Raw genomic sequence first — 20219 nt, 5'->3', positions numbered from 1 at the left:
TGGCTCAGCTTACTCTTGTCGGACGAGTGATTAAGTCATAGAGATAGGATCCGGATTTGGATGTCATTCACACTTTGATCTCCTGCGGTGAGATAGTGAAGGATTGGACCTTACATGTAGATAGAGGTCTACAATTCAAAGATTTGTTGGTTGGCCCCATAATTTGTCATGAGGACGTTCTGCATGAGTTTCACATTTCCCACTTTGTAGTTCATCCAGGTGGTATTAAAATATTTTACAATTTGAGACGTCAGTATTGGTGGAACAGGATGAAGAAAGATGTTGCCTAGTTTGTGGCTAAGTGCCTTGCCTGTCAACAGGTGAAGACTAAGCATCAGAGACCTGCCGGTTTGTTACAACCATTGCCTGTGGCGCAGTGGAAATGGGAGCAAATTGCTATGGATTTTGTAACAGGTCTTCTTAAGTCCTGGAGGGGCAATGAGGCTGTATGGGTCATCATTGATAGACTGATCAAGACGGCTCACTTTTTGCCTATTAAGGTAACATATGACGCAGAGGAGCTTGGTGTGCTGTATGTGAAGGAGATTATAAGATTGCATGAAGTTCCAGTAACCATTGTTTCGGATAGGGATACCAAGTTCACTTTGATATTCTGGGAAGGACTTTAAGCAGCGTTTGGCTCAGCGTTGCACCTTAGTACGGCATTCTATCCACAGACTGACGGCCAGTCGGAACGTACCATCCAGATTTTGGAAGATATGCTTCGGGCATGGGTGCTCGATTTGGGAGGTAATTAGGAGGACCACCTTCCATTTATTGAGTTTGCCTACAACAACAGTTATCAGGGGAGCATTGAGATGGCTCCATTTAAGGTGTTGTATGGTAGACCTTGTAGGTCTCTAGTCTGTTGGCCTGAGGCAGGCGAGACAGACGCCTTAGGACTCGACATAGTACTCGAGACTACTGAGAAGATTAAGCTAATCAGGTAGAGATTGCTTATAGCTTAGAGCCGACAAAAGAGCTATGTGGATAGGCAGAGATGACCGCTATCTTGTGAGGTGGGAGACCACGTTTTCCTACAGGTTTCTCCATGAAAGGGGATTGATGAGATTTGGGAAAGTGGTAAGTTGTCACCACGATTCATTGGACCGTTTGAGATCTTGGACCGTGTAGGAGAGGTTACCTATAGACTTGCTTTGCCACTATAGATGGACAAAGTTCATAATGTTTTTCATGTCTCGATGCTAAGGAAGTATGAACCGGATCCATCTCACGTTTTGGATTAGGTTGATGTGGGTATTAATGAGGATATCTCTAATGAAGAGGGACCAATTCAAATCCTTGACACACAGTAGAAGGTGTTAAGGGACAAGACGATACCGCTACTGAAAGTTCTTTGGAGACACCATGGAGTCGAGGAGGCTACTTGGGAGCTTGAATAAGAGGTTCGTTCTAAGTACCCAGCATTCTTTTCATCCCTAGGTATGACTCAATTTAGGGGACGAAATCCTTGTAAGTTGGGGAGATTGTGATGTTTCCATTTTTAACCATTTTCTTTTTGCCAGAATTTTGTCGTTGCTAGGGTATTTTTGTCTTTTATCGTTTTGCGTATTAGACACTATGGAGTGTGCCGGTTGTGTCCGAGGGATTGTTTGAGACATTTCTTTGAGTCCAGACTCCTTGAAATGCAAGGGTGACCATTTTCGCATTTTTTTGTTTTATAGGCCGGACGGTCCTGTGTGGGACCTGCTACCAGAATTTTTGCATCCGAGTATTTTAGTTGGATTCATTTGCATCAGAATTATTTTATTTAATGTGTTTTAAGTGATTGTGAATTAAATGTGTATATATGTATATATGTGGGGTAGAAAGAAAATAAAAATAATGGGAAAAAGGAATCAAATTGAAGCTCACGGCGAGATTTACAAGTTGATCAGAGTAATTTGTTGGTTGGTCCACTCTAGGAAATTCAAAATTTAGGGCACAATTTGGGGGGTTTTTGCAATTCTTGAGGTAAGGGTTTCTAATTCCCAATTTCTTGTTCCTTAGTGAATTTTCTTTCAATATTTGTTATCAAGCATGCTCTATTTGAATTGATTGCCTAGAAAATGATATAATTGTTGTATTTGAAATCTACGCTTATATGTGTCGATGAAATTATGTGAAAATCATGCTTAAGTGTTTAGTTCCATGCCTAAGTGTTAATCTTCATGCCTAGTGTTTATTATCATAATAGAACTGACTATGAGGATGCATGCTAAATTATGTTGTATAAATTTTTTTATTTCATTGTAAATAGCAAAGCATGTAACATACATTCATAACATTGGGCACGAAAAAGGGCAAAGTTATTTGAAATGAAATAGAATTGGGTTTTTGGGGAGAATTTGGATAAATGGTTTTGAGAAAACCCGGTCTCCGCGGAGTCACCAAAGGGCCGGTGTGTTAATGTAACCTAGAGAAAATTAGGGGAAACACCCTAACGTGGTTGAGTTATCTAGGCTCCAAATGACACCGCAGGGGTACCAAGTGTTAGGTACAGTAGCCAACCCTTCTCTCATGTCACTGCGGAGTCACCAAAGGACGGGTTATATAATACCCCTAATTTTAAAAGGATAATCTCGGTATTTATTTATTTGCTTTAATTATATTTTTAATTATTTAATTGATTATTTGACTCATTTCTTATGGGTATAATTGAATTAAGTGTTACTTGAGTATTTGATTATATGTCTATATGTTATTTGTATTTGTCTATGTGTTAATTGTTTAATTAGATTATGTGCTTAAATGGCATTTTGATTAACTGTAAATTAAATGTTTTCTTTACTTTTATTATTTTATTTTATTTTTCTTTTATGGTTATGGTTACTAGTAAGGGCCAACCAATTAGGTCCCATAAACTACATAGATAGGAGATTGGATGGGTATGGATTATTACCCATGGATAGTTGTGTATATATACATATAGATATATATTAGATACATATATAAAAGCGAAACTAATTTATTAATTACTTTTATGGTAACTTTGGTAGTAATATTTAATTTGATGTATATATTTTATATTTAAATAATAAAAATATACAAAGATTTGATACGTGTTATGTTTCAAGTTACTTTATAATACTATGGTAACTTAAGTACTATTGGATAATCCATTAATAAATAATGGGTAATTTATTAATTACTTTTATGGTAACTTGAGTAGTAATATTTAATCTGATACATATGTTTTATATTTAAATAATAAAAATATATATATATTTGATACGTGTTATGTTTTAAGTTACTTTATAATATTATGGTAACTTAGGTATTATTGGACAATGCATTAATAAATAATGGGTAATTTATTAATTACTTTTATGGTAACTTGGGTAGTAATATTTAATCCGATGTATATGTTTTATATTTAAATAATAAAAATATACATAGATTTGATACGTGTTATCTTTTAAATTACTTTATAATATTATGCTAACTTAGGTATTATTGGATAATCCATTAATAAATAATGGGATGTGTATAATTTATTTATTTCATAAAGATATACATAAATTATATACGTAACATATTTTACTTACCTTTTAAATATTTTTATTATTATATTTTTTTAAGTTGACTTGGATTAGGAAAAGGGTTAGGGTTATTTTATTTAACCTATAAATATATAGCTATAGGTTATAAAAGGGGGTTAAAAAATATTCACGTGATATATTTTATAGAGAGAGAGTAAGAGAGGGAAGGAGGAAAAGGAAGGAAGGAGGAGAAAAACCCTATAGAGAGAAAATCAAGGAAGTTGAAGTTTAACTTTCGATCCAAAAGTTTAAGGCAAGTTCTTCTTCTATCTCTTTCCCTTTGATTCGTGTTTCTGTACATGCCTAGGAAATTCTAAGATTTATTAAACACATAAAATTAAAAAATTATGCATGTGTTAATTGGATTAGAACATAGGTTTTATGAAATTAGTTCATATCCATTCTTGTGTTATGAATTGATAAATGCATGATTTTGATTTGATTTCTGGTGTGAATTTTTACATGTTTAAATTATGTAATTTTCATATTTGTAGAATGATGGAACGTAGAAATATGCCTAGGATTCCTGAGCATTAAATAGGGACTAGGTTTGGGTTTAAGTAAATTTAAATAGACTTAATCATAATGATGCTTGCTATTTGAATGTTTTAAACAAACGAATGGATTTAATCTTTTAAAATGTTTTAGCAATTGAGATTAAATGTGTAGGATGATTTAGATATGGAGAACGCTTATTTGATGGTATAATAAAATATCATCATGTATAAGATTCAGTTTGTGTAGGACATATGATATAGGAAGCTTAAATAAATAATAAGTCATTTCTATTTTGTGATAACTTGATATCATATTATCATAGTTATTTCTGGATTGTTTGATGTATTTCCTTAATCGTTACATCAATTGTTGGATTGTGTAGTTTAATGCACCGGTATAGGACGGTGGCATTATAGGGATTGATTAACTTATTAGTTAAGTCCTACCTATTTTATATAAGTGAATGGATTAACTCAAATGTTAAATCCTACTTATATTCAAGTTAGGTTAGCTGAACAAGTTGAATGACTTATGGAGGATTAATTTATTATATAAGGGTATGGATTAACTAAAATGTTAAGTCTTACTTATATTCAAGCCAGGTCAGCTGAACAAGTTAAATGACTTATAGAGGTTTAATTTATACTGGATAAGGTAGTTACTAGATTTTATATATATAAGTATGGTGCCATGATATGAGCTTGAGTCTCAGGATCAGTGGTTAGGGCGCGTATATTGCCAGGGATGTGTAGCCAGATATAATATAGTTGTGTACCCTGGTAGGTCTAGGCACTCATACCCACTATATGTGCATTTTGCATGTTACCTACTATTCAAGTTGAGACAACCCTATAGTCTAGTGAGGTTCCTTTAGTGTGTATATATATATATATATATATATATATATACGGACTACTAGTTACTGTTGGATTGACTAAGATGTATACGTGTATCGGATCTCGGCTTGGACTGTAGTAGAGTAGAACTTGTTGTGAGCCTGACCCACCATTATTTTCCAAGTATTCATCAGGAGTAGAGATTGTTCGTGCTGAGCGGGGATCAATCTACTTCATTCTTCCGATTCAACATGGGAGATTCTTTTATGCTTCATTCTTCAGTTGTAGACAGTTATTGTTGTCAATTGTTCATATTGGTTTTTAAGGGTCCATACAGTATGGATTCCCAAGTTGTATTAATGGAGGATTTATTGTATCAAAATGATTTTATTATAAATGGAAATTTATTAAGAGATTTTATTATTGGATTTTTATTTTAGTTTTCTTTTAGCAAATTATTTATTCCTATTTATTCTTTTGTACTCTGTGTTCGTTTATTGCCGATTTTGTTTTTGATATCCTCGGGTATTCGAGCGTGGGCTTGGCCAACCCGCATTCAGTAATTTGGGGGTATCACAGTTGGTATCAGAGCACTCTAGGTTCAGGTGTCCTTAGGAGTGTCTTTCGGTATGTGACTTCCGTATTGCGTCTCTTAAAACTTAGAGCCCGTATTAGGATTCATTGTACTCTATTTACGGTTTGTTAGGAGGAGCTGATGTCAATTATATTCTGTAGTCATAGAATGGTTGACACTAGGAAAATGATGGGTTCAAGGCAAAAGTGATAAAGACCCAAAGGAGTAAAGGAGTACGTTATCGATTTCGTTGCCAGTAGATAGAGTTAGGGATCGATGGTTTAGGTTCGTTTAGCGTTACTTTAAAAGTATAAACCAAGGAAGGATTTAGGTGTACGTGATAGGTCACCGCATATCGGGGCCAACACGACTTCAGTTGATCTCAAAAAGAAGACAAGTGAGGAGTAGGAGCCGAAGAGGATACTAATGGAGGAGATTTATGTGTATCCAATAGAGAGGGTACTAAATCTTGAAGATGGATGATCGCGCGAGGTGATCTGAATTGCTAGTAGTATAGCGAATGTTATTAGTAGAATTAGGGTTGATCAATCTACAAATAATTAAGATTTCTTATCATCTCTAAAAGAGGTATATGAGAAGTATTGTTCAGGAGTTTGGGGATCGGATGTGTTCTTATCATAGTGAAATACATAATTTTTAAATCACATACAAGAGGGCATTGGTATTATGTTGTGACATTCTAATTCGATTTATAAAACCAAGTTAGACAGTTTACATTCCGTATATAAGAAGGATGAGGGTTAAGCCTTTGGTATTTGCTTAGGCAAATATTTGTGTAATGACCCGGTCATTTGCCTCCTTTTCCTTTTTCTTGAAATTTTACGAATGAATTTTTTTCATTTAATTTTCTTTTCTGAGCTCTGTTTCGTGTCGCTTAGTGTCATCTCGAGTGCTCGGAATTGGTTTCTGAGACTCTTTCATGTGAATTGAAATCTTCCTTTGAGGACCGAGTCATTTTCGTATTTTCACTTTTCGGATTCTATGCGTCTTTCGTCCTTTTCCCTGTTTTGTCTTTTTCCCTATTCTGTCTTTTCCCCGTTTGTCATATTGTTGGCACAACCTCACTTGTCGTGCTCAAAGTTAGTTTTTTGACTTCAAGTGTCTTCATTGGGTGCCGGCATGGGCGCCGTGTGCGTCATGGCCTTCGTTTGGCCGCCGCGACGTCTCAACTTCAAACACTCGTTTCTCCCTCGTCCGGACTCCAAATCAACTGAACTTTTTGTTGAACTTGACTATTTTTTCGCTATCTTTCCAATGGAGTGCTCGGTTGCATCCGGATCTTCCTGGATAATTACCAGCTTACCCTTTTAGCCTTAATTGCTCGTTTTTCTTTGTCATGTCGTTTCTCCTCCGTTCGGACTCCGAATCAGGCGATTCTTAAGTCCATCTTGATTAGTTTTTCATTGTCCTTCCAGCGGTGTGCTTGGTGGTACCCGAATCCACAATTTTTAGAAATGACCATTTTGCCCCTAGGGGCTTATTTGTTATATTTTTTATCTTTTGCTTCCGCATCAGTTCTCATTGAGTTCCACGATCTCATGGAATGTCACTTTGACTTCTTAGAGTCTTGTTTTATGTTTTTGCTTCCGCATCTTGGATCCAGTTCGGGTCATCACAGGACACACTGGGTTGAAAAATCCAGGGTCGTCACAGGTGGTATTAGAGCTCCTAGGTTCGAAAACCTTAGGACGATGGGTTTTGGGTGCATATCATGCTTTTGTTGCTGTACCTTGATTTATTTATATGCCTATGATAACATGTTTTGGTATTATAACATGTTTACATGCTTCATTTGATAATATGCTCGGTGTGATGACATATTTTCTGTACTTATATGCTTATGTGTTTAAAAGCATCTTTGTTTGACATGTTTGCTTATGTGGCACCTTGAGTAGATAGTCCATTGTTATGATGCATGCTAGCTGTTTACTTTTATGTCTGGTTTTGGCATTGTCTCTAAGGATCTGTCATATCCCTTGGATGTATTCTTGTTTCACGAGTTTCTTCTTTGGATAGGAGAAATTCATTCTGTAAGGACCCATGTCGGGAACCTTCTTGTCTGTTCTGTCAATTGATGCGAGTAAGGCTCATATGAGTGTAGAATCGCAATTCTTGTTGTCTGGTGGAGTGAGACGTGGGCCAGGGAGGCACCGTTTCATTTCCTTTTCCTTCGTGGCTTCTAGATCTAAGGCCTTAAGCGTAATGGTACCAGTGTCATTGTTGTCAGAGTTTTGGGATTAGCTACCCTAACTCTCTGGTATGTTCCTAATTTTAGGGATGAAATTCCTTTAAGGAGGGTAGGTTGTAATGACCCGGTCATTTGCCTCCTTTTCCTTTTTCTTGAAATTTTACGAATGAATTTAATTTTCCTTTAATTTTCTTTTTTGAGCTCTGTTTCGTGTCGCTTAGTGTCATCTCGAGTGCTCGGAATTGGTTTCTGAGACTCTTTCATGTGAATTGACAACATCCTTTGAGGACCGAGTCATTTTCGCATTTTCACTTTTCAGACACTATGCACCTTTCGTCCTTTTCCCTGTTTCGTCTTTTTCCCTATTCTGTCTTTTCCCTGTTTGTCACATTGTTGGTACAACCTCACTTTTCGTGTTTAAAGTTAGTTTTTGACTTCACGTGTCTTTGTCTTAAGTGGTTTCCTCGAAATACGTATCTTTACTTTTGCAAGAAAGTACTCTAGTTACTCCCAGTGTCCATAGGGGCATGGATGCACAATTCTTTGGAATCTTTTTCATTTCTTGGGTTGTTTTTCGTAAATATATTTTGAAGATATTTTATTTCAGGGGTATCTAAGAAAATATCTTTTTTGAAAGATATTTTCATTCTGAGGCAGTTTCGCAGTTAACCCTTTTTATAGGGGCCATTGTGCAATTAACGAAAGTTATTGCAAAATATCTTGTCTGGAGCCTGGATCCTCGTACGGGATTCATTTTCACTTTTCTTTGACTTATAAATTCATAGAATTCCGTTTTGGTCATTTTTCTCCAGTTTCAGAGTTTCTGGACCCAATTGCCACCAAACTTGTTCGGGGCATAACTTTCTGCTCAGGACTTAGTTTTTGACATCGTTTCTTCTGTTATTCATATTTTCTCATTTTGAATCTTTTTCATTCATGGAGTATTGCCATTTGAGCGCGTTTGCTCAAAATCCACTTTTCCGGACCCGGCGGGGCCCGTTCGGGGCACTTTTTGAGATTTCTATAAAAGGGGGATGAGATATTTCATTTTTCATCTTCCCCACTCTCCATGCACGACCTGAAGCAGCCATGGATGTCCATGGAGCTGCCACCTTCTCTCTCCTCCTTTGATTTACTTTTCCTAAGTGAAAAGTCTTTGGCTTTCACGTTTTCTGTTCCCCTCGACATGTTCTATCATTCCCCCTTATTAGAATTCATTTTTCACCATTTCTTGAGTTTGGGTTTGAGGTCAAGTTGTGATTTTCATGGGTCTTCCTTCGGATTCATGTAGATCGTGTTGTCCCCGACAAAACCCTTCAGTTTCGGCGAATTCGGGACACTTTTTTTTCAGTGGGGATTTGAGGTTTTCATCTCAAATTGAGGTAGGGGGTGTTCTAGGTTGTTTTCTTGTTATATAGCATGCTTGTGATGCTTATGATACTTGTTTACATGCTTGGATATTAAATCTAGAGATTTTAATTATTTATTTTCTAGCATGTGATTTGATTTTCCCGGTTGCCCATAGCCTTGTTTAAACATGTGGCATGATAGAATATTACTCCTTGGTATATAGATTAACATATATTAAATTGAGAGAAATTAGACAAGTAACGAAGATTTTATTTAATATTTTACTAGAATAAAATATTAATTCATGTGGCCTTAACTAGCTTGAAATCGATGTGTGTTAGCATATTATATTAGGCCCTAGCATGCTCTTCAACATAGATAAATTCGAGAGTAATCGCAGATGCTTTAAAATCTAGAGAATATTTAATTAATTGATTAATTAATTTATTCTGAGTGTACTATTGACTCCATTTGATTTTCGACTTGATATTCATAATGTACATGCCATATAGTTTCACATATATTTAATCTAGAATATTTGATTAGGTTTTGAAACCTTTTATTTATTAATTTTCTAGTATTAAAGTTTAATACTCATGGCTGTATCTTGCATATAATTCACTTGTATTGTGTTTTTAAATCAAGTCTTGACATGTTGTATATTATACATTAACTTGAGAGTAATTGGATGAATTCCAAAATCTAGAGTTTTTAATTAAAAGGATTAATTAAAACCTACTCAATGATTCTTTGAACTTGATTAAATTTTTAACTTGGTATTCATGATCTCCTTGACAAATTCCTTCACATGTGTCAAATTGAGAATAATCGGATAAGTTTTGAAACTTATATTTAATTAATTCCTTTGTATGGAACTAAATTCACATGGTTGAATCTTGTATGAAATGAACTAGTAACTTGATCTTAGACTTGTCCTTGACATGATCCTTGACATGCCTTGTTGTAGAACACTTGGACTTACCTTGTAATTTTGATAACTTGATCCCTTGAGTAGATTAAGTTTCCTTTTTATGCTCCCATTAGTTTAATCATGACCCCTAGTATCATGACTTCATTAATATGTTTAATGAACTAGTACGTTTGTCTTAAAATGATTTTAATTACTCATGTGTTGCTTAGTAATTACTTGAATCATGTATCTTATACTTGTGGTATATCTACTTCAATGGAATCCTTATGCTATGTACCTTGGTTGTAATGTATATAGATGCATACTATGATTTCTTGACATTTCACATGCCATTATAGTTGATGAACTTAGGGCATGACTTGTATGTTCCAAAATCTTGGTTGTGTATGAAACGTGGTTAATGTATTTATTGTATTTGATACAATCTTGACTTGCACAACTTGTTGATTTTGGGACTTGGGATATCAATCAACAATTGGCATGGCTAGGTTCTAGTACGGGGGAATGTCCTCCTACAACTATAGTGCGCACTAGGGGAAAGGTACCCATGGGTTAGTAGCCCTAAAGTGATCTCAAGAGTACGGTTTTAATCCGGGCGATATCCGAGTTTCCACATTGGTTGATTTCACTCTTTAAATTTCAAGTTGCTATTCCTTGAAGATTTAAACTTGTCGTGTTATGTGAAATGCTCCAATCTTGTTTCATTGCATAGATAGTATGCCTCATTCATGATTTCAAGTATACTCCTTGTCATGTTAATCGCATCGATAATGTAATTCTTGTTAACATATGTCCGAGCATACTTATTGTCATGTTATATGGAATGTTCCATCCTTGTATACTTGCATAGATATTATGCCTTGTTCTTGATTCTGTGTATAATTCTCATCGTGTTAATTGGTTTAATTCCAATAATGTAAATTGCATTGATAATGTGATCCTTATATTCCATTGTTTTCTTGACGTGTTCTTTGGTTTATCCCAACCATGATTCGTTTCATATACGTATGTGTATCATGATTCTTATTGCTTAGACTCTAAGGTAGCCTAGGATGCTCCCTAAGTCTCACTTTGACATAGACGTTAGGTGGCATGAGCCCCTTTAACATGTTTCACCTTAAGGTGATAAATTTGTAAAATGCTAGGTCAATGCATGCTCATTTCCTACGAGTAGCTTTATGTTGCTCACCCCAAAGTTTCTGGGGCATATTTTAGGTACAAAGACTTGGTTCGTGATGTTTAGCATTCCTTTGGTGGTTTGGAGACTTGAAGTCCTTTTAAATGCATTCTTGATCACATGCAAGTGTTAGCATGCTTGAGTTCAGTTTTTGAATTGTATTGTGTAATTAAGCCAAAATGTCATTTTTCGCCTTTGACTTGTCTTATGTACTTAAGCACACTTTTTGGTATTCATTCTATGTATATAATTTGTGGTCAAGAGCCAAACTTTATTTGAAATCTATGAATATTCATGAATGTTGAATTTTGCCTTTAATGAGAAAAGTATGAAAATTAGGGTTTTGATATGTCATTTTCGCACCAGTGTGTGCATTGTGTATGTAATTCATCCTTTAGCATTCATTTGCCATATATGAGGTGTGGCCAAAGGCCAAACACCATTTAGTTTTCATTTTTGCATTTTAGTTCACATATTGCATTTTGGGCTAATATAGTAGAATCCGAGCCTTTAAGGGTTCATTTTCAAATCGGGTGGTGCAAATTATGTTCCGGCACCTCCACTAGGTCTCATTTATCTTGTATGAAGTGTGGCTAAGGGTCAAACGGTTATTTGAAACCATTTCCTAATTTTGGTTTCCATATTTTCCATTTCAAGTCCATTTTTGCCTTTTCGGCCGTTGGGGGGTCAAAATTTTCATCCGTGGTATTTTTAAGTCATGGACTATTGTAGCACGTCCTAATAGGTAAGTTACGTTTGCGTGCATGATCGTTTTTAAGAAAAACCTCTTCCTTTGTGAATTGAGCCTCCTAGGGACTCAGTTTGAAATTTTGTTGCATAATCTGATCTAGGGGCATTCTAGACCTTTCACATCAGTTTTATTTTCTTCTTTCGATATGGTCGCTTAGAAAACGTGATTTTAGGAGGGATTTCTTTTTCATGTTTTTCCAGAAAATGTCGTCTTGGTACCGAAAATCCCTCATGAAGTTTCAGCTTCCAGTTTTCATTTAACAGCTTTATGACCCTCATGACCAGATTTCTTGGAGGGGCATTTTGGGCATTTTATAGTGAGTTTTTTTCATTTCCGTCCACGCGGTCAGGTAGAAAACTCGATTTTAGGGGGGGTTTTTTCTTCATGTTTTTCTAGAAAAACTCGTTTCGACCTCCCTTTCAAGCATCAGTTCTGGAAAATCTACTTTGGACCCTTGCTATCAACATATGCATGCCATTAGGCGCCGGTGGGCTCGCGCATGGGCGCCGTGTGCGCCATGGCCTTCATCGGGCCGCCGCGACATCTCAACTTCAAACACTCATTTCTCCCTCGTCCGGACTCCAAATTGAGTGAACTTTTTTTTGAACTTGACTATTTTTTCGATGTCTTTCAAACGGAGTGCTCGGTTGCATCCAGATCTTCCTGGATAATTACCAACTTACCCTTTTAGCCTTAATTGCTCGTTTTTCTTCGTCATGCCATTTCTCCTTCGTTCGGACTCTGAATCAGGCGATTCTTGAGTCCATCTTGATTAGTTTTTCGTTGTCCTTCCAGCGGTGTACTTGGTGGCACTCGAATCTATAGTTTTTTGAAATGACCATTTTGCCCCTGGGTGCTTATTTGTCATATTTTTGATCTTTTGCTTCCGCATCAGTTCTCATTGAGTTCCACGACCTCATAGAATGCCACTTTGACTTCTTAGAGTATTGTTTTCTGTTTTCACTTCTGCATCTTAGATCCAGTTCGGGTCATCACAGAACATACTGGATTAAAAAATCCAAGATCGTCACAATTTGTGTTTTTAAGCTATGTTTTAAAGGATATGTTTCGAGGGTGGATGATTATTTACGAAACTATAAAAGGAAATTTTGAAACAATCTAGTAAGGTTGATTTTAAAGGAGACTTTCTTTTCTAGAAAGAACGATGTCCTAAGCAGGAGTATATTTTGTTTTATTGTGTTTATCATACGTGTTTTTTTTTTTTTTAATTACTCGAGATTTGGTATGTGGTTTAGTTGGGGACACAAGTGTGTGATCAGCCAACTATAGTTTTAATAACATGGAGTAATAGCGCTATTTACGCTAGATTTGTGAGCGTACGGTCGTAGGATTTGGTAGATACACATAAATCTAGCCAATCTATTAGACCTGGACATGTGTCATTATGGTATATTTTGGGATGGGATAGTTAAAGCATCACTACGAGTCAAACAATGTTGAACGATTAGTTTGATATAATTTACGTTAGGTATGGATTCGTATCATATTACAATGCCATGATATTGGTGGTCGTTAAAGTTTCGGTATGCGTGAGGTAGTGGTAAATATAGATCACTGTAACACCATAATGATTTATCAGAGGTGCTAGATTTGCCGAACATCTTCTTGAAAATTTCAGAAGTTGTTACCAAGTCGGAAGAAGGATTTAGTACTGGATTAAGTACTTATTGGAATGACACTGAGTGAGGATAGAAGACTGAATAAATATTCATCACTAAATTCTTCATCAAGAATTTATTCACAAGGATTTGTCATCAGGACAAATTTGCCGGTGTAATATGGAATTAGTTTTTTTTAGTCACAATTTGAAACAATTAGCTGTTGCTAGGAAATTGATGACTTATGTAGAGGATGGAAAGATTTCATATTCTTTTGAAGTTAGACAAAGAAGTCGGATTAACACTAATTTGTTTTAAAGAAGCAGAGTGTGTTAAAGACAAAATGGTGAGACCAAACACCTACATAAAGATAAGGTGCATGGTATGTATGGAAAGGTCGTAGTTTGTTGACTTTTGTTGCGTTAAAGTCATAGTTGACTATTGATAAATGGAATTACCGATTGACTTTCAATATCGGTAAGTTTATCACAGATCAGTGGTGGACAGATTTAGTTGCAGAATTCGATTTTGATGATGCTCCAATTTAAACAATGGGTACAGATGAAAGCTGGTGGTACCGGATTAACAGTACTTTCTGCTGACAAATTGGATGGAGGATGCAAGGACTGAGTTTCATAACTCTAAGTTCTTTAGTTATCCTAATGGAAACATGATGCTTCATGGTATGAAGCAGACGTTTGGAGGACATGCAGGAGGGTGAGAATAGTAAGTTTGTCTCCCAGTGTAATATTTATTAGTTAGTCGAGATGGACCATCAGAGATCACTAGATCATTTACAACCATCCCTATATTGAAGCGGAAATGAGAGAGCATTTTCCACGGATTTAGTTGAGGGATTGCTAACTTCGCACAAGGGACATGATTCTGAATGGGATATTGGTTGATTGATAAGTTAGGTCAACTTAGTTTTTGTCTATTTCAAATTGGTAGGACTTCAGTTCATACAAATAGAATGGATCACGAGACGGCTTAGATGGATAGAAGTGGTGATTCACACTTTATATCAAGTTCCGTCTGGTAGAAGTAATTATGGAAGTGGATGCTCTCAACAACCGATACGATATTTAAATCTTTTGGTTAGTTGATGAATTATCAGTTGAATTTATAACATGTGTATTAATAACACTTGTTATTACCAAGGTAATTTATGAGGTCAACTTTGAATATTGGAGCTAACCCTGGAGAAGGTGTTACCTTACTCAGATGGAGTTTAAGGTACTGGAGAAGGATTTAATAGTTTCTGTAAACAGTGTTTTGATGGTCGGTCGACTGAGATAGAAAACTTATACTTTTTCTCAGTGCACTCAAACGGTTAGAAGGTACAACATAACATCAAATGTCGATTTTGGTGAACAAGTACGGATAGGGACGTGTATATAATCGACCTAAGTGTAACACCTGTTAGAAAGGTGAAAAGTTGATCATCGGATATCATAGGAATCTTTTGCCACTTCCTATAACGAATATGGAAGTAGGACTAAACAGGGGTGGACGATCGGTGCGAATTCTCGACATTGATTTGGAATTTCAATTTTCCATATGGAATAAGAGTGGTGAATTAAGAAAGTTCGGTTGAGGATATTAATTGGAGTGATGTTCATTTTAGAGCTTCATAGTAGTTCTATAGTACAGTGATAGTGGTGTTATAGCATGTGAATGTCCTTTATAGTGGATGCAAAGTGCTATTTCGAAGGAGCTTTATAACAATTTTAGGGCAGCAGTTTTGCTTCATATCTATAGACGGAGGAATTAATCGAGAGATTAAATTAGACCATAAAGGATATGCTTGAGGCATATATCCTATGTTTTCATGGACAATTGGAAGCATTTACTTCTTGTTTCAGTTTTTATTTGTGGTATTGTTGGCACAAGGAGGTTAGGGTGACAACGTTTGAGGTTTTGTATATTACCTCGTGCATATCTCTCATTTGTTGGTTTGAAATGGAAGCAAGGGTTGTACAATCAAACCATGACTTCATTTAAAAATACGTCGGAGAGAAATACTCCCCTTTGTAATGGACTGCGCACAATTTGGAGGCAGCAATGGGATATTGTAAATAGTTAACCTCGTATACTAGATTTTCTATCAGGGAGTAGTTTGCTCGTTATGTCTTCCATGTAGGAAGAAAGGTGATTTTCGGAAAAAGGTTAATTTTACTTGTTACATTGACTTTTAGAGGATTGTGTTTCGCAATTGAGGCAGTCGCCTCTGGATTAGCGTTACCAAATTATTAGCACTGGGTGCATAGGAGTTTGTGCGTATATTCTATGGCACTTGGAGGTATGTAAATCATTCCCTTGTCGAAATGGGAGGATTACGTTATTGTTTAATACAACCTATGCATTGTATTATTATTGTGTTTATTATAATATAGGAATCCTGTATACCACTTGGTATATTGGAGTCAAGTAGAGCCCTCATAGTAAGGTTGCATCTACTTGGGAATAGGAGGATGTTTTTCGCTCACAGTTTCCAAGCATAATGGAAGAAAATAAGGGTGAGTTCCGAGGACATAATTCATTTTGTTAGGGGGGAAGAATGTAATACCCCTAATTTTAAAAGGATAGTCTCGGTATTTATTTATTTGCTTTAATTGTATTTTTAATTATTTAATTGATTATTTGACTTATTCCTTATGGGTATGATTGAATTAAGTGTTACTTAAGTATTTCATCATATATCTATGTGTTATTTGTATTTGTCTAAGTGTTAATTGTTTAATTAGATTATGTGCTTAAATGGTATTTTGATTAATTGTAAATTAAATGTTTTCTTTACTTTTATAATTTTATTTTATTTTTCTTTTATGGTTATGGTTAGTAGTAATGGGCCAACCAATTAGGTCCCATAAACTACTTGGATTTTTAATTATTTAATTGATTATTTGACTCATTTCTTATGGATATAATTGAACTAAGCATTACTTGAGCATTTAATTATATGTCTATGTGTTATTTGTATTTGTCTATGAGTTAATTATTTAATTAGATTGTGTGCTTAAATGGTATTTTGATTAACTGTAAATTAAATATTTACTTTACTTTTATTATTTTATTTTATTTTTCTTTTATGGTTATGGTTAGTAGTAATGGACCAACCAATTGGGTCCCATGAACTACTTGGATAGGAGGTTGGATGGGTATAGATTATTACCCATGGATAGTTGTGTGTATATATATATATTATATACATAAATAAAAGTGAAAGTACTTTATTAATTATTTTTATGGTAACTTGGGTAGTAATATTTAATCTGAAGTATATATTTTATATTTAAATAATAAAAATATACATAGATTAGATACATATTATGTTTTAAGTTACTTTATAATATTATGGTAACTTAAGTATTATTAGATAATTCATTAATAAATAATGGGTGATTTATTAACTACTTTTATGGTAACTTGAGTAGTAATATTTAATCTGATGTATATGTTTTATATTTAAATAATAAAAATATGCATAGATTTAATACGTGTTATGTTTTAAGTTACTTTATAATATTATGATAACTTAGGTATTATTGGATAATGCATTAATAAATAATGGGTAATTTATTAATTACTTTTATGGTAACTCGGGTAGTAATATTTAATCCGTTGTATATGTTTTATATTTAAATAATAAAAATATACATAGATTTGATACGTGTTATATTTTAAGCTAGTTTATAATATTATGATAACTTAGGTATTATTGGATAATCCATTAATAAATAATGGGATGTGTATAATTTATTTATTTCATAAAGATAAACATAAATTATATACGTAACATATTTTACTTACCTTTTAAATATTTTTATTATTATTTTTTTTTAAGTTGACTTGGATTGGGAAAAGGGTTAGGGTTATTTTATTTAACATATAAATATATAGCTATAGGTTGTAAAAGGGGGTTAGAAATATTCACGTGATATATTCTAGAGAGAGAGAGAGAGTTAGAGAGGGAATGAGGAAAAGGATGAAAGGAGGAGAAAAACTCTGTAAAGAGAAAATCAAGGAAGAAGAAGTTTAACTTTCGATCCGAAAGTTTAAGGCAAGTTCTTCTTCTATCTCTTTCCCTTTGATTCGTGTTTCTGTACATGCCTAGGAAATTTTAGGATTTATTAAACATATAAAATTAAATAATTATGCATGTTTAATTGGATTAGAACATAGGTTTTATGAAATTAGTTCATAGCTGTTCTTGTGTTATGAATTGTTAAATGCATGATTTACATTTGATTTCTAGTGTGAATTTTTACATGTTTAAATTATGTAATTTTCATATCTGTAGAAGGAAGGAACTTAAAAACATGCCTAGGATTCCTGAACATTAAATAGGGACTAGGTTTGGGTTTAAGTAAATTTAAATAGACTTAATCATAATGATGCTTGCTATTTGAATGTTTTAAACAAACGAATAGATTTAATCTTTCAAAATGTTTTACCAATTGAGATTAAATGTGTATGATGAATTAGACATGGAGAACGCTTATTTGATGGTATAATAAAATATCATTATGTATAAGATTCAGTTTATGTAGAACATATGATATAGGAAACTTAAATAAATAATAAGTCATTTCTAATTTATGATAACTTGATATCATATTATCATAGTTATTTCTGGATTGTTTGATGTATTTCCTTAATCGTTACATCAATTGTTGGATTGTGTTGTTTAATGCACCGGTATGGGATGGTGGCATTCTAGGGACGAATTAACTTATCAGTTAAGTCCTACCTATTTTATATAAGGGAATGGATTAACTAAAATGTTAAGTCCTACTTATAATCAAGTCAGGTCAGCTGAACAAGTTGAATGACTTATGGAGAATTAATATAAGGGAATAGATTAATTAAAATGTTAAGTTCCACTTATATTCAAGTCAGGTCAGCTGAACAAGTTGAATGACTTATAGAGGATTAATTTATACTGGATATGATGGTTACTAGATTTTATATATATAAGTATGGTGTCATGATATAAGCTTGAGTCTTAGGATCAGGGATGTGTAGCTAGTTATAGTGTAGTTAAGTACCCTGGTAGGTCTAGGCACTCATACCCACTATATGTGCGTTTTGCATGTTGCCTACTATTCAGGTTGAGTCAACCCTATAATCTAGTGAGGTTCCTTTAGTGTGTGTATGTATATATATATACGGACTACTAGTTACTGTTGGATTGACTAGAATATATATGTGTATCGGATCTCTGCTTAGACTGTAGTAGAGTAGAACTTGTTGTAAGCCTGACCCACCATTATTTTTCAGGTGTTCGTCAGGAGTAGAGGTTGTTCGTGCTGAGCGGGGATAAGTCTACTTCATTCTTCCAATTCTACATGGGAGATTCTTTTATGCTTCATTCTTCAGTTGTAAACAGTTATTGTTGTCACTTGTTCTGATTGGTTTTTAGGGGTCCATACAGTATGGATTCCCAAGTTGTATTAATGGAGGATTTATTGTATCAAAATGATTTTATTATTAATGGAAATTTATTAAGAGATTTTATTATTGGATTTTTATTTTAGTTTTCTTTCAGCAAATTATTTATCCTATTTATTCTTTTGTACTCTATGTTTGTTTATTTCCGATTTTGTTTTTGATATCCTCGGGTATTCGAGTGTGGGTCTGGCCAACCCGCATTCAGAAATCCGAGGATATCACAATTGGTATCAGAGCACTCTAGGTTCAAGTGTCCTTAGGAGTGTCTTTCGTTATGTGACTTCCGCATTGCGTCTCTTAAAACTTAGAGCCCGTATTAAGATTCGTTGTACTCTATTTACGGTTTGTTAGGAAGAGCTGATGTCAATTATATTCTGTAGTCATAGAATGGTTGGCACTAGGAAAAGCATGGGTTCAAGGCGAAAGTGATAAAGACCCAAAGGAGTAAAGGAGTATGTTATCGATTTCATTGCCAGAAGACAGAGTTAGGGATCGATGGTTTAGGTTCGTTTGGCATTACTTTAAAAGTATAAATTAAGGAAGGATTTAGGTGTAGGTGATAGGTCACCGCATATCGGGGCCAATACGTCTTCAGTTGATCTCAAAAAGGAGACAAGTGAGGAGTAGGAGCCGAAGAGGATCCTAATGGAGGAGATTTATGTGTATGCAATAGAGAGGGTACTAAATCTTGAAGATGGATGATCGCGCGAGGTGATCTAAATTGCTAGTAGTATAGTGAATGTTATTAGTAGAATTGGGGTTGATTAATCTACAAATAATTAAGCTTTCTTATCATCTCTAAAAGATGTATATAAGAAGTATTGTTCAGGATTTTGGGGATCGGATGTGTTCTTATCGGAACGAAATACATAATTTTTAAATCACATACAAGAGGGCATTGGTATTATGTTGTGATGTTCTAATTTGATTTATAAAGCCAAGTTAGACAATTTACATTCCGTATATAAGAAGGATGAGGGTTATGCCTTTGGTATTTGCTTAGGCAAATATTTCTATTTTTAAGCTATGTTTTAAAGGATATGTTTTGAGGGTGGATGATTATTTATGAAACTATAAAAAAAAATTTTGAAACAATCTGGTAAGGTTGATTTCAAAGGAGACTTTCTTTTCTAGAAAGAACGATGTCCTAAGTAGGAGTTTATTTTGTTTTATTGGGTTTATCATACATGTTTTATTTTTTTTGTTAATTACTCAGGATTTGGTATGTGGTTTAGTTGGGGACACAAGTGTGTGATCAACCAAATATTGTTTTAATAA

This window comes from Cornus florida, unplaced genomic scaffold (genome assembly GCF_030987335.1).
Source record: "Cornus florida cultivar Cherokee Brave unplaced genomic scaffold, ASM3098733v1 CherokeeBrave_3.0.0_Hap2_Chr11, whole genome shotgun sequence".
NCBI lineage: Eukaryota > Viridiplantae > Streptophyta > Magnoliopsida > Cornales > Cornaceae > Cornus > Cornus florida.
Note: the sequence above shows the minus strand (reverse complement) of the source record.